The sequence below is a fragment of the Molothrus ater genome, chromosome 5 (assembly GCF_012460135.2).
Source record: "Molothrus ater isolate BHLD 08-10-18 breed brown headed cowbird chromosome 5, BPBGC_Mater_1.1, whole genome shotgun sequence".
In the NCBI taxonomy this organism is placed as follows: domain Eukaryota; kingdom Metazoa; phylum Chordata; class Aves; order Passeriformes; family Icteridae; genus Molothrus; species Molothrus ater.
The window spans coordinates 2,530,020-2,544,535 of record NC_050482.2 but is presented as its reverse complement, the minus strand read 5'-3'; the positions used below and the strand labels follow the sequence as shown (position 1 = coordinate 2,544,535).

General features: G+C 46.0%; 1 protein-coding gene across 2 annotated transcripts in view; it reads right to left on the bottom strand.

Annotated features, from left to right (window-relative positions):
- Nucleotides 1–14,516, bottom strand: part of CHCHD3 (coiled-coil-helix-coiled-coil-helix domain containing 3) — a 144,785-nt gene that overhangs the window by 30,601 nt on the left and 99,668 nt on the right. The gene's annotated exons all lie outside the window — the stretch shown is intronic.

Below are 14,516 nucleotides of genomic sequence, written 5' to 3'. Positions count from 1 at the left end.
CTTCATTTCCAAAGTACAGGTGAGAGATGCTCACCAAACCACAGAAGTTTTCTAGGTGTGAAAATGATGTGCCAGGGAAGGCTCAGCTTTGATATTGGGAAAACTCCTTCATGGAAAGGCTGGTCAGGCTTTGGAACAGCTGCAGGGATGGAGTCCCCATCCCTGGTGGGATTTAAAGCCCTGTGGAGGTGGCACTTGGGGACACAGCTCAGTGGTGGCCTTGGCAGTGCTGGGAATGGTTGGATTTGATGACCTCAAAGGTGTTTTCCAGCCTGAAGAATTCTGTGACCCTGCAGGCTGAGATAAATCACTGGGATGTTGTTTTGCTCCATGTCTCAATAACACAGAGGTGGCATTTTTCAGGAGGTTTTTATAGCCTGGGCACAGCTGGACCTCAGCTGTAATAACCAAGGCACCTGGCTGCCCAGCTGGAAGGAGAAAGCAAAGTTTGAGCAGCTCCAAACTCCTCTGAAATCATTTTCCTGGGAGTGCTGCTGGCAACAGGGTGTGGAGAAGCAAAAAAAGTTGTGCTGGCACTTGCAAGAACTCTGGTGTGGCTTTGAGTCATGGGCATCCCAGGGAGTGATGTTAACATGGCAACAAAACCCTGACAATCCCACACTGTGTGATTACATCAAAACCAGCTGAACCCTTCTTTTAACAACCTGGACTTTATCCTGTGCTCTGGAGTTATTGATGCCTCAATATTGATTTGGCATCTTCCAAATATTTAATTTGTGTCAGGCTGAGGGAGCTGGGATTGTTCAGCCTGGAGAGGAAAATGTTCTGGGGGATCTCAGAGAGGGCTCCAGGAGAGCTGCAGAGGGCCTGGGGCCAAGGCCTGCAGGGACAGCACCCAGGGAATGGCTCCCAGTGCCAGAGGGGAGCCAGGGATGGGATCTTGGCAATGAGGAATTCCTGGCTGGGCTGGAATTGCCAGAGCAGCTGGGGCTGCCCCTGCATCCCTGCAATGTCCAAGGAAGGATTGGAGCAGCCTGGGATAGGGGAGGTGTCCCTGGAATGAGCTTGGAGGTCCCTTCCCACCCAAACTGCTCTGGGATTCTGGGATTTGGGACACTCAGAATCCATCCCAAGGGATTTTTATGGAAAATGGGGAGAGAAAAGAGAGGAAAAGGGAAGGGAGGCCCTTCATGGTTTGCTGAGATTCCAAGTGAAGCCCCTGGGTCCATGAATGTCTTGGAGAGGAGATGGATCCAATGTCAGGCTGGGAGAGCTGGGGGTGCTCCCCTGGAGAAGGGAGGGATCCAGGGAGAGCTTCCAGCACATTGCAGGCCTGAAGGGGCTCCAGGAGAGCTGCAGAGGGGCTGGGGCCAAGGCCTGCAGGGACAGCACCCAGGGAATGGCTCCCAGTGCCAGAGGGCAGCCAGGGATGGGATCTTGGCAATGAGGAATTCCTGCCTGGGCTGGGATTGCCAGAGCAGCTGGGGCTGCCCCTGCATCCCTGCAGTGTCCAAGGACAGAGTTTGGAGCCCCCTGGGACAGTGGGAGGTGTCCCTGCCATGGCAGGGGTGACATTGGATGGACCAAACCATTCCATGACTCCATAACACACATGGATGCCACGATCCAGTCCATGGGAAGCATCATTCCAATTTTAATTTTGGGTAAAATAAAGCAGTTTAGCTTAAGACATTGATGTATGGAAAAGAAATAGGATGAAAACATTTTTTAGGGGGGGAAGAAATGGAAAAGGCTGTTAGTAGAGAGATCACTCTTCCATAAAAGTCACAGATGACACAGGTCTGTGGTCACTGGGTGAGTAAACATGTCCTGAGGAATATTTATCATTTTATGAGCAGTGCAGGTCTCACTCCTGCAAAAACACTTCCTGAAATTCCAAAAGAGGCAACACCAACTACAGAAAATTGCAAAGAAAAACATTTTTCCTTCCCGCTATAAGATTTCATCTACCAAGCCTCTTCCCTGCAAACAATAAGCTCGAAATGTACCAAAATCAGTGAATAAAATGCCAGCTCCAGACAGGGGTAAAATTGTACTGCAGGGCTAATATTTTCTCACAAATGATAACAAATTGGGTAAGAGGCACTGCAGGCAAAGGTCAGGCCTGGATCAGCAGGAGCAGAGAGCTGTGCTGCACTCCCCAGTGCCAGCCCCACTCCTCATCACTCATTTGCACTCAAACCCAGCTTGCCACGCACCCTCATTTATTTTTTCATAAATCATCGTCGGCCAGAGAGCAAATGGAAGTGAAATTCTCCTCACACCAGTGACCCCCTGGCACTCAGCAACCCCAGGCAGGCCCAGGGGGATGGGATGGGACCCATGAGATGGGATCTGTGGGGTGGGATGGGATCTGTGGGGTGGGATTTGTGGGATGCGATGGGATCCATAGGAAGGGATGGGATCTGTGGGATAGGATGGGATCTGTGATATGGGATGGGATCCATGGGATGGGATCCATGGGAAGGGAAGGGATGGGATCTGTGATATGGGATGGGATCCATGGGAAGGGAAGGGATCTGTGATATGGGATGGGATCTGTGGGATGGGACCCATGAGATGGGAAGGGATGGGATCTGTGATATGGGATGGGATCCATGGGAAGGGAAGGGATCTGTGATATGGGATGGGATCTGTGGGATGGGACCTATGAGATGGGATCTGTGGGGTGGGATTTGTGGGATGCGATGGGATCCATAGGAAGGGATGGAATCTGTGGGATAGGATGGGATCTGTGATATGGGATGGGATCCATGGAATGGGATGGGATCTGTGGGATGGAATCCATGGTATGGGATGGGATCCATGGGAAGGGAAGGGATGGGATGGGATCTGTGATATGGGATGGGATCTGTGGGATGGGATCCATGGGATGGGAAGGGATGGGATCTGTGATATGGGATGGGATCTGTGATATGGGATGGGATCCAAGAGATGGGATGAGATCTGTGGGATAGGAGGGGACGGGATCCATGAGATGGGATCCATGAGATGAGATCTGTGGGATGGGATCTGTGGGATCCATGGCATGTCATGGGGCCAGAATGACAGTTCAGCCTTGATTAAAATGAGCCCCAGTTCCTCAGCACAGGACCAACCAACCAGGAGGGCTTGACACATAACTCAGATCTTCCAGAGAGGGTGAAACAAAGGCCAAGGTGAGGGGAAAGGAGTAGAAAGGTGCTGAAAAAGCCAACAAATATTCTCTGATGAAATCCAGGATAATTCAACAAGGTTCAGCATCTCAAATCTTCCCCCTGCTCAATTCCCTGAATCCACAGACAAAAGAGTCAGAGTTGAAACTTAAAGTGGAGGGCAGAAAGTGCCCACCTGGCTCATCCCCACCTTGGCAGCTCATGGGGACACCACTGGGCACCAGTGTTTTGCTTTAGCAGGTTCACAGTGATGCCTCAGGGTTTAGCTTTTATATTTTTCCCATTCTGTGCTGCTTTAGTGTGTGGGTCTGAGCTCCATATTATGGGATGGTGAGCTGTGTGCACAGAGCAGGGAGACAAAACAATTCCTGCTCCAGCTGGGCACCAAGGACAAATGACCCAAATCTCAGCCCAGGAGCACAAACCCCGTGGGCTGCAGAGAGAAAAACAAGCAGGGTGGGACTGCAGGGGCTGAAGCTGGAATGGGACAATGAACTGCAAGATGCAAATGGAGCAGAACTGATCCCAGGGAGAGACCCCGGGAGCGCTGGTGCATTTTGGGGCCATTTTGGTTCATCTTGGGTGCAGCCCTGGCTGGGCTCTGGTGCTGCCCAAGGTGCATCCATTGAGTGTTAACATGATATTTTCTGAAAAATCCCTTGGCCAGGATTTTTCTCCTGGGAAGATGAAAATCCTCAGCTTCTCCATGTTTGCTGCTCTGGAATGTGGTCTGGAGATTGTTTATCCAAACATGTGAATTGTTTTAATTAATGACCAGTCACCATCAGCTGTGCTGGACTCTGAGTCAGTCACAGGTTTTTATTATTCATTCTTGTTAAGCCTTCTGATATCTCCTTTCTCTTTCTTTAGTGTAGTTTTAGTATAGATTCTTTAACATAATATAACATCATAAAATAATAAATCAGCCTTGTGAGAGCTTGGAGTCAAATTCTCATCTCTCACCTCATCCTGGGGACCCTCACAAACACCACAACTGAGGAGATCCTTTTAATATATCCCTGTTTTATTCTTTAACTCCATCTAATCTCTGTCCTAGCTCAGATTCTCAAGGCATCAGGACGAGCCCACGGTGGGGCGAGCGTGGCCGGGGCAGGGCAGGGCTGAGATGATGAATGGTTCTCCATCACCCCCTGTCCCCTCCCAGGCCAGCACAGACTAGAATCTTATTTAGGCTGCCATTTATCTTTCTTTGGGCCAGTCAATAAAGATGAACACAACAGTTGTAAGGATCGATTGCAATTTTTTCTCATTTTCAAGCATGAAGGAGCATTTCTGACATAAAAACAATATTTGGGGTGTACTTGTTCTGCTTTTTAATTGCAGTTCAAGTGATCAACTGAGCTGCTCTCTATGCCCAAAAGTTTTAATCCTACAAGCTATCAAGAAATCATTTGTTATCTTAGCTGAAGTGTGCTGTTTGTTGGCTCAGGCCTGCTATTGAAACTCCCTCAGATTCTCTTTTAGAGAAAAACTCTCCGTAACCCAGAGATGAAGTTTCATTTTCCAAGTCCTCCCTAATCCTTCAGATAAAAGTGCAGTGGTCATTTCCCTAAATACAGATTAAAAATGGTGCTGTAGCATCATTTCCTCATCTCCAGATAAAGGCAGACATTTATTATTGGTTTATTATTAACCCAGTCTGTGATTCCACAAAATAAAGGCGTGACCTGCAGAATGGAAATTCACTTGCTTGGACAGGGCTTGGAGCAGCCTGGGACAGTGGGAGGTGTCCCTGCCATGGCAGGGGTGGCACTGGATGAGTTTAAAGTCCCCTTCAAACCCAAACCCAGAGGTTCTGGCCCAAAGATAATGAAGATATTGCAGTAAAAATGAGTAACAAGTGGTGCCTTTTCCCTCCAAGTGAACTGAAAGAGAACAGAGGCTGAATGAGAAGTTAAAGAGAATTTCCATTTCACTTTTAAATCCACTCAATTTGCCCTGATACAAACACAGAGCCACAGAAAATATAAATAATGCCATAAGTCAGGAGGAGAAAAATGAGATGTGGCCACTGGTGAAAGTGTTTTCACCACGTTTGCCACTGAAATCATTTTCCCTGAGCAAAAGTGGAAGCAGAAGCTTCTTAAAGCTGGAGGAATAAGAGGAGAATTATTTCTCTCAAGAGCTCTGATTTCAAAGGTCTGTGTCAGAAAATAAATCCCTGGAGCCCCTCAGAAGGTCAGTGTTTTGTCTGCATGGAGGAACTCAAAGCACAAGCACACGTTTCACTCTGGGCTGAAAATCTTCAGATTTGCAAGCAGGGAAAGTTCTGAGAGATCCTGTGTCATCCAAGCTGATAAAAGATTATCAAAAGAACCAGGAGAACTTGAGATCCCTCATTTAATTTCACCAGAGATGCTTCACCTATATGCACTATTTTATTAAAAATGTGGTGAAACTGTTTTTTACTGCAGACAGACCACGACTGATTTTGGCATTGAATTCTTGCTTTTAAGCCCTTAAAGCCCTGAAGAGATTCATTAGGAGAGTAACATTCATGCAATCTATTTAATTTTTTAAAAATTAAATTTAATAGTTACATAGTTAACAGTTGATTGGACAAAGAAAAAAAAAGACTTTTGACTTGCATACAAAAGAGACAAATCTGCCCTTTGCTTCAAGTCAGTGCTGGGAAAGACAAAAATGAGCCCAGCTTGACTCCAGCTCAGCTCAGCACCTTCTCCACCCACCAAAGGAACCAAGGGCTTGGGCTGTTTGGCACCTTTGAGAATCAGGGGAGAATTTTTAATTTAAAGACTTCGCTCTCCTTCTCATCCTCCCCCACGAAAAGACTCAAAGCATCGGCAGGCAAAGATTATCCTGTTCCCTGAATGGCAAATTGGGAAGTTTTCTGTGCCTTTTTAAAATCCGTTTCTGCTGCAGTTAAGCTCCTTTTCTCCCTTAATTGTACTTGTGGCCATTTCATCTCAGGATCTTTAACAAAGCCATTTGTGGATAATAGGGAGCATTTTGTTTTAATCATCCTGTTGACACAGAGCCTGAGATCTGAAGAGCCTCAAAAGAGATTTCCAAAGGCACAAGGAAATTTTATCACTTATTTTTAGTCCAAACTCAAGACTGACCCAGGCTGCTCCAAGCCCCATCTTTGGACACTGCAGGGATGCAGGGGCAGCCCCAGCTGCTCTGGCAATCCCAGCCCAGCCAGGAATTCCTCATTGCCAAGATCCCATCCCTGGCTGCCCTCTGGCACTGGGAGCCATTCCCTGGGTGCTGTCCCTGCAGGCCTTGGCCCCAGTCCCTCTGCAGCTCTCCTGGAGCCCCTTCAGGCCTGCAATGTGCTGGAAGCTCTCCCTGGATCCCTCCCTTCTCCAGGGGAACATTCCCAGCTCTCCCAGCCTGGCTCCAGCCCTGGAGCAGCTCCATGGGTTCCTCTGGACTACAGAGAGAAAGACAAGATTAGAAGAAATAAACTTGAAAACCTCCAGTCATGTTTCATCTTTGGAACTGCCACCAAGTGAGCGAGAAGGAATTAGGGAAAAAAAAAAGACCAAAAAAAACCCCAATAAAACCATCAGCTGCTTTGTGCCTCCACCCCAGTTCCAAATTACATTAAATTACAGCTTTATAAATATGACCATTCCAATGGCATTTTCATTTGAGTTTAAAGCCTCTATTTGTGCCTGAATTGATTTTAATAAGCTATGGAAAACCAAGCATTTAACATCAGACAGCTTCCCAAGTAACACTGCATCTTCATTCTGCCTCCAAATGATCTATGGATGAGGGAATTTCTTCTGAAATGTCAGCACATCAGGCCTGTGCTTGAATTTTTAGATAAGTTATTCTTTCTACAAGTTCTGACTGCTCTCATTTGATCCAGCTGCTCTAGTCAGTCAGTTGGTGCAGTTTTTATTCCAGAGATGAAACTAAGGATGTCCAAATCCACATTCAGAGATCCTACATAACACTTAAGGCTTTTATTCTTGTTTTTAAACCCTATTAGGAGCTCCTTTTTAATGAGGGGACTGACTGCCCTCACTGGGGAAAGTTCTGTGGGTCTGCCACAGGGCTGAAAATCAGGATTTTATGAAATTTATCCAAATGGAGCATCTTTGCACAAAAAAAAATGGTCACTGCCCAAAGCAAGCCAGTTTTCCAATCCTGAACTACAGCATCAAAGGTGCCTTTGGGGAAGGACCCAACAAATCCCTCCCAGCACAATTCAGGACAGATCAGGGATTAAAGATGAATGGACAGAGCAGGGGATGAGCTTTTACAGCACAGGAGAATTTCTTATGTGCAACAAGTGGGAGAAGTGGCTGCAAGGCAGGGAGAGGGAATTCAAACTGAAAGAGAAGCCCCACAGAGGGAAGAAAAAAAAAAAAGCAAAGGAAAGAACCTGGGACTGAGCCTACAGAGGACACCCAAATGAGGAAGCTGAGATCAAGGCAATTACCAGGATTTTGGTGGTGATTGCACAGAGCTCCCTGTTTCAAATTTAAGTGCAATGCCCTCTCTTCTACCTTTAAAAAACTTCCAAGTGAAGTTTTGGAACTTCAAAACTTCTGTGTTTTGAAGTTGTCTGCTGTGTCCTGGGAGAAGCTGGGTCAGGACCAGGCTGTGCCTGTAACAAAAGAGGTGCCTGAACTGTCACAGACTCAAGGGAGGATTTGGGACACTTGAAACCACCCAGTGCCTGTTCCTACAGAGAACTAAAACCCAAAATGTACCCAAAGTGGTTGAAAATGCCACACCCCCACACAAACAAAAACCTGGGAGGTGTCCCTGCCCGTGGCAGGTTGGAATGAGGTGAAGTTTAAGGTCCCAACCAATCTGTGATTCCACAACACAAAGGAGCAACCTGCAGAATGGAAATTCACTCCCCACCAGTATTTGCTGGATTCCATGATGGGTTTTTGTCAAAAATTTCAGTGATATTCAAGGATGTAAAAGATATTCAGAGTGCAGCAAGCAGGGTAAAATACTTACCTCAGTTATCAGCAGAAAATGGGGAAAAAGAGAATGATTTTTGACCTTTTCTTTTGAATTTCCAACTCAGTTTTTCAGGCACCACTAACTAATACCTTTAACTGCAACTATTAATGGCTCTGAAGTTTCTCCCCAGCCATGGCTCACTTCACTTTTCTGCCCTGCTACAACATCGATCTCTAATTTGTTAACACTCAGAGCTGCCAAAGAAAATGAAAACCTTGGTGAAAAGGACAAATCTATTCCAAGTTCTTACAGCTATTCAGCCAAGCAGCTAATCTGCATGTAATTGTAGTAGTGGTATTAATACAAATGTGCTCAGGCTTAGAGATGCACCTGAAAATGCACAAGTGTATTTATGGCCCTTCCTGATGATGAGAAGCCTCATTTAGATCATTCCCATTTCCAATTTCCCCTCTCAGCTCAGCCCTGTCACTATTCCATGGTTTAAATTCTGTTTTCCCAATGGGGTTCTTTCTCCACGGCCCCCAAAATGAGTGTGGTACATCTTTGAGGCACACAGGAATGGGAATTGCTGCTGCCAGGGGTGATGCCCAAGAAATCTAAGCAGGGAATTCCCTTCTGTTGGTGGCATCAGGTGCAGACAGCAGCACAGGAATGAGGATTTTAAATTCCTGGTGCTGGTTGCTTTTATGGAATTAATTCTTCAATACTGGTCCAGTGGCCACTTATGCAAAACAAAAATGACATCACAGGGAACCACAGCTCAAAGCAAAGCAGGATCAGCATAAATTCTACAGTCCTGGAATGGTTTGGGATGGAAGGGACCTTCAAGATGATCCAGTTCCAACCCCTACCATGGGGTGGGACATCTCCAGCTAGCCCAGGTTGCTCAGGGTCCCATCCAGGAATGGCTGTGACTTCCAAGTGTTTGGAATTCCAAACTGTTTTGGAACAAAACAGGCAATCCCAAGTGTTTTATTCCATGGACAGAGCTGTCCATTCTGCATGGATCATTCCCAAACACTCAGCTTTGCTACAGCAGCACAGAGTCAGCTCAGTTGAAATATTCCATTCCATCCCTGCACAGCTCAGCTCATCCTGCATGGATCACTCCCACCAAGTCCTGAGCTGTTGGAGACCCAAAGGAAGACAATTTGAGGTCATCCATGAAGCTCTTTTGGGAAAACTTCAGCAGAGTCCAGGGCAGCCCTTCTATGGTCTACAGCAGCCACGATTTTAAGGGGAAATCTCAAAGTCAGAGAAAATCAGGGGAAATCCCTTTAACTACCCCTTGTTTCCAACTCATTTTGGCCAGTTTTTGGAGACAGAGATCCCTCTGTGAAAGTGGTCAAAAAAAGTACTTTCCTCCAAGGGACACCTCCTGCTAGCCCAGGGTCCCATCCAGGAATGGCTGTGACTTCCAAGTGTTTGGAATTCCAAACTGTTTTGGAACAAAACAGGCAATCCCAAGTGTTTTATTCCATGGACAGAGCTGTCCATTCTCCACGGATCATTCCCAAACACTCAGTTTTGCTACAGCAGCACAGAGTCAGCTCAGTTGAAATCTTCCATTCCAAATCTTCCAAGTCCTGAGCTGCTGGAGACCCAAAGGAAGACAATTTGAGGTCATCCATGAAGCTCTTTTGGGAAAACTTCAGCAGAGTCCAGGGCAGCCCTTCCATGGCCTACAGCAGCCACGATTTTAAGGGGAAATCTCAAAGTCAGAGAAAATCAGGGGAAATCCCTTTAACTACCACTGGTTTCCAACTCATTTTGGCCAGTTTTTGGAGACAGAGATCCCGTGAAAGTGGTCAAAAAAATAATTTGATAATTCCTCCAAGGATAGCTGAGGGACAGGGATCATCAGAGGTTTTGCTATCTCCAGCCCAGGAGGTCCCCAAAAATCCCCCTGTCAAAGCCCTCACCAACCTGCTCTGAGCAAGTGCTTGGACCTCCCAAGGCCCCTTGCAGTCAGAACAACCCCATAAATATGGAAATTCAGATCTGCTATCAGAGTGAAAATCTCTTTTGGCTTGTAGATGTGCAATCTGCTCTGCAGCTGGAGGTGAAATTCATCTTGTGGCAGAAGCCCAACAGAAAGAATCACAGATTAGCTCTGTCTTCTTTCAAATCAATGGAAAAGAGCTGGGTTTAGCTGAGTTTATTAGATCTCCCCCATCACTGCTGCCTGAGATTGGCTGCCTCAGGCCATAATGAGTGCAAGATTACCATTTTTTGAAAAGCACAAATAACACTCACACGCCAGCCTGAGACAGACCATGAATAAAGTTCCTGAAAAAAAAAATCCTAAAATATTCTGTCTCTCTCAATCCAACAACCCTGGAAACAATGCCATGGCACAGGCTCATTGCTGTTTCTCTCGCTGCTTTAAAAAGTTTTGTCTGTGTTTTTTTTTGAGCTGGTGTTTGTGGGAACTTTCCTCAGGAACCAGCTTGATCAAGCCTATCAAATTCTCATTTTGTGGAATTATGAGCTGCAGCATCCAAATAGGATGAGTTTGATATTCAAAACCACTTTAATTTGGTCAGAGCAATGAACTTTTTTGAACGTTGCTGCCACAAATAATCTGAATTTTGGTCTCACTGTCAGGTGCTATTTTGATGGTCGGGATCAGCAGGAGAGCAAAGAGGGGGTGAATATGGAGAGCAGGTTTTTCATTGTGCAAAGTTCAAGATCCAAGTGAAAACAGCCACAAGAAAAGGCAGAAAATCTGATACCAAGTGACTGACAGCTGATGCTGCTACAACAAAAGCCAAACTGTAAAAATCTACGGATCCATATCAGGTTTTGGTGATGCTGAAGCAACTAAAGGACTTCCAAGGATGGTCTCTGGCAGCTGCTTTGAACACCAGGTGAGAGCAGCGAGGAGGAATCAGCAAACAAAAATGCTGAGGATATAAAAAAATCCCTGCTGAAAAATAATGTAGGTATTGGTTTGGATGAGTGATAAGCACCTGAATCCAAGCAAATTGCATTTTACACTCAGATTAGGTGGAGAACCCTACTCAAATTTAATTTAGGGAAATTAATTAATTTAAATTTAGGGAAGCAAGAAAGGAAACGAGCTCTGAGCATGTTTAAATCAAGGGAAAGGGAGAATTTTGCAGTGCTTTTCCCAGAGTGGATCCCAGCAGACCCACTGAGCTCAGGAACTGCCTCCTGAAGGAAACGCAGCCACAACTAAGGCAGCTGGGCTCTCCCTAAAAGCCTGCTCAGAATCAATCCAGGACCTAGGAAAATGAAAGCATGACACAGTGGAATTATCAGCACCAAGCACATTGATCTGGAGGTTTAAAAATCACAGCATTGCTCTCAATGAGGCAAAACCCACCAAATTCCTACAGCGGGCTGACACACGAGGCCAAATAATTCAAACACCGACTCCTACAAACCTTCCTCATCTGTAACTGGGTTTTGTGACCTCTGAAGATGATTCCCACCATTTCCTGGGCTCCTTTTTCCTGCACTGTTCCTGAGTTTGGTTTATTCCCAGTGGCCATTTCCATCTCCCTCCCACAGGGCATCATTGAAGCCAGAGCTGTTATTCTGCATTTCAGCCATCCCACAGCTATTTGGGGGATGTTCTGTCCTACAAACAGACTTTTTCCCACTCTAACCCTAATTTTCCCTCCCCATTCCAAGTGTTCCATTGTGCTGCACTCCTGCATTTCTCCAGACATTCCCCTTTTTCCCTGAACAGACTTTTCAGTTGTTTTTCTGAATTCACTTTGTGTCCCCCTACCATGGCCATTTCTTGGAGTCAAATCTGTGAATTCAACATTTCCCTGTAGGAAATTCCCGTGTAGGGTTACAAAAGGTCTGCCAACCCCTGTACCCATCCTGGGATTTGTTTTTTAGGATGGAATTCACCCCTGCAAGTGTCCCAGGCCAGGATGGATGGGGCTTGGAGCACCCTGGTGTTTGGGGGATGTTCTGTCCTACAGATTGGATTCTTTTCTACTGTAACTTTTATTTTTCTTTCCCGTTCCAAGGGTTCCATTGTGCTGCACACCTCTATCTCTCCAGACATTCCCCTTTTTCCCTGAACAGACATTCAGCTATTTTTGTGAATTGACTTTGTGTCACACACACACACTGACCCTCTACCACAACCATTTCTTGGAGTACAATCTGTGAATTCAACATTTCCCTGTGTAGGGTTATAAAAGGTCTGCCAACTCCTGTATCCATCCTGGAATTTGTTTTTAGGATGGGATTCACCCCTGGAAGTGTCCCAGGCCAGGTTGGATGGGGCTTGGAGCACCCTGGGATAATGGAAGGTGTCCCTGCCATGGAAATGAGCTTTAAGGTCCCTCCCAAACCAAACCACTCTGAGATTTACAAAAACACCAGAATTTAGATTTGTTACAGATTTGTGCCATGCCCAAATAACACCTCCCAGCTGAGAGAAGGATTCCACGCTGTAGTTCTTTCAAAAAGCCACAAACACAACCACTTCATTTGCAATTCTCCTTCACTCCTCACAGCAACAGGTCCAGCTGGATAAATTCCATCTCTGTATTGATTCCCCAGCTGGCTGATAACATATGGAAATACTTGTAAATTTGGATTTTTGTATTTTGCTTTATAAAGCATGAGAGCATTGAGGATGAATTTGATATAATCAATATTTTTTTTTCTCCTTTTTCTCCCTCCACGTACAAAAGTGACTCTCAAAAGCTCCCACATCTTTAATCTGGGCAGCTACAGGAGAAACATCCCTTTTGCTACTGTAAAATCTGGAATTACCTCGTAGGGAAAGCTCTCTCAGGCACAGGGTGGGATTTTTGGGGTTGTCCTGTGCAGGGCCAGGAATTCCTTCCAGCAGGAATTGTATTTGTGGCACCTGCACCCTGAAATTCCCCAGTAATTTTGTCTTCAAATTTTTTAAGCCTGGGCAAGAAGAGGAATAAAACACTGCCAGTAAACTCAGTCACATAAAAGAAGGTTCACATGTCTGCAAACTTTTAATTGCAGCAACTACTGCAGGAAAAAGACATCAAATGTCCCCTCAAACACTGGCACTAAATCCTTGTTCTGTCAACCACTGGTAAAACTCCCACTTCAAAAACATCCCACAGGCTGCATGGTACAAACACACACAGCACTTTACACTTGATTTTCCAATATAAAAGCACAGGTCTTGTAAGGATTTCTCAGTTTTTCATGAAGTTCTTTCAATTTTACAAGTACCTGAAATAATCTCTTGTCAGTTCATGGCAACAATTCAAAGCAAAAAATTCACTGATGTTTTTTGAATTTAAAAGGGTCATTTACTGCTTTTTAAAAGGCCTTTAAAAAACCTCAATTTCTGCACATTTTCTAACAAAAGGAAGCCCAACCTCTACTATTATCCAATAACTCATCTCACCTATACACAGAATTATTTTGTTTTGCTCAGTTGAGATCCCACTGAAAAACTCCAGCCTGCTCAGCCACAAGAGATTCTCAAACCATCAGCATTCTGCACATTATTTTAAACATATAATTAAAGAAAGTTTCTAAAAAATGCAGTGACAGGAGCAGCAGAAACTCTTCAGTTTCTAAGGAAGGAGGCTCATGGAAGCTGTTGGAGAGGTGCAATGAACACAGGCTGGGCTGGATTTGTTTCACAGGGTGTGTTTGGCTGCCAAGGAATTATTTGGAAGTGTAAAGTCAAAGATACTGCACCTATTCAGTGGAATTAGAGGGAGATGGGAGAAAAGATATCAACAGTTATCATTTAAAGACAGCAAATGGAACAGTTTCAGCTACAGGGTAAGGACAGAGTAAGGACAGACTGAGCTCTGGCACACAGGGAATGGCATTCCCTGAAAAAGGCTCTGATTTCACACTGGGGCTCTCCTTTCATTCCAAAACAACTCTGATTTTCTTTTTAAAGAGTGAAAGGATGGGTTGGGAGGGACCTTAAAGCTCATCCCATTCCACCCCATCCATGGCAGGGACACCTCCCACTGTCCCAGGCTGCTCCAGCCCCAGTGTCCAGCCTGGCCCTGGGCACTGCAGGGATGCAGGGGCAGCCCCAGCTGCTCTGGCAATCCCAGCCCAGCCAGGAATTCCTCATTGCCAAGATCCCATCCCTGGCTGCCCTCTGGCACTGGGAGCCATTCCCTGGGTGCTGTCCCTGCAGGCCTTGGCCCCAGTCCCTCTGCAGCTCTCCTGGAGCCCCTTCAGGCCTGCAATGTGCTGGAAGCTCTCCCTGGAGCCTTCCCTTCTCCAGGGGAGCACCCCCAGCTCTCCCAGCCTGGCTCCAGCCCTGGAGCAGCTCCATGGGTTCCTCTGGGCTCTCTCCAGCAGCTCCAGGTGCTGTTGCTGTTGTCCCCAGGGCTGGGGCAGCTCTGCAGGTGGGGTCTCACCTGAGAGGGGTACAGGGACAGAATTCCCTCCCCTCTTCCTCTTAACAAAGCAATCCAGAGCTTCCAA